Genomic DNA, 1,624 nt, shown 5'->3' on the forward strand with positions numbered 1-1,624 from the left:
ATCATTACAAAGGTTACAAATTTTATGATCCTTCTACTCAAAAGGTTATCATTAGTCCTGATGCTGTATTTGATGAGAAGACTATGGGTCAGCAAAACATGCAACAAAACCTTTAGATGTGAGGAACTGATCAATCTTAATATACCAGGCACGAGAGGCTTGCTTCAATCCATATAATGCACGATGAAGCTGGCATACAAGATGCTCCTTTCCTGTAATCATAAAACCTTCAGGTTGCTCCATATAGATTTCTTCTTCAAGATCTCCATTGAGAAAAGCAGTTTTAACATCCATTTGGTGAATTTCTAGATCAAATAGTGTTGCAAAATCCAAAATCATACGAACAGTTGTGGAGCGCACAACGGGAGAAAATGTTTCTTGATAATCTACTCCTGCAATCTGCGAGTAACCTTTTGCAATAAGTCGTGCTTTGAACTTATCAAACGAGCCATCAGCTTTGGTCTTGGTTTTATAAACCCATTTACATTTGATAGGAACACGATTTGGGGGGAGTTCAGTAAGAATCCATGTACCTTTGGAGATTAAAGAATCATACTTAGCTTGCATAGCTTCGATGGCATCGTGGATCAGAAGCCCGTCCCTAAGAACCTCGAGAGCCCGCTCTTTGCGGCTCCCGATGCTTCAGCGTGGAGGATGCCATCTTCATCCTACAACCCTTGGTCATTGCATGCGAAACACCATATGTTTTGATGGCTCCCGATGCTTCAGCGTGGAGGGTGCCATCTTCATCCTGCAGCCCTTGGTCATAGCATGCGAAACATCATCCGTTTTGACGGCTCCCGATGCTTCAGCGTGGAGGATGCCATCTTCATCCTGTAGCCCTTGGTCATGGCATGCGAAATAGCATTTGTCAAGGTGGTCGAACACGCCCTGGATGACATCCAAAAGTTGATCTCCCATGGCCTCTTCCTGAGTGACCTGACTGTTGCTGCCAGACATGGATCCAGACCTTCCCGTGTTTTCTCCTCTATCTCCAGAACCTATGACCTTCACGCTTGAAGCACGATGCTCTGATACCATGTTGAATAGTGCGCGAGGGAGACGAGGAACGGAGGGAGAGAGAGGAGAAGAGAGACACGAGACACCAAAAGTGGAACCCCAAAAGTGTGTAGACTGAGCACACATGATAGGAATATATAGAGGGGACCTGGGGCGCTATATATAGACATACTATATATAACGAACACTATATATAGCTAACACCTAATGCATCGGATCACATGTGACTTGCGTCTATGGAAGTCTAGGGTTTTATTTTCCAATGATGCAAGTGTATCTTACACTACAACAAAAAGGCCTCTTAGATGCACTTTTAGACGCGATTTTTGAATATAGAGAAAATCTTACAGGCGCATCTACCCGCTCATCTATTTGCGCATCTACAAACTCATGTCTATAATCGCATGTATTAAGGAATTTACACGCAAAAATAGACATGCAACAGACGCGCATATACACGCATGAATACAAGCGTATAAAAAAACCAAAATTGTTATTTATTTAATTTATTTTGTGCATCTACCAACGCGTCTATATGGCAAATTAGACGGGCATATAGACACGCCCGTAGATGCGCTTTTACAAGCGCTTATAGACGCGAACG

This window comes from Lygodium microphyllum, chromosome 12 (assembly GCF_053477565.2).
Source record: "Lygodium microphyllum isolate KBCC chromosome 12, Lygodium_microphyllum_v1.1.10, whole genome shotgun sequence".
Taxonomy (NCBI): Eukaryota; Viridiplantae; Streptophyta; class Polypodiopsida; order Schizaeales; family Lygodiaceae; genus Lygodium; species Lygodium microphyllum.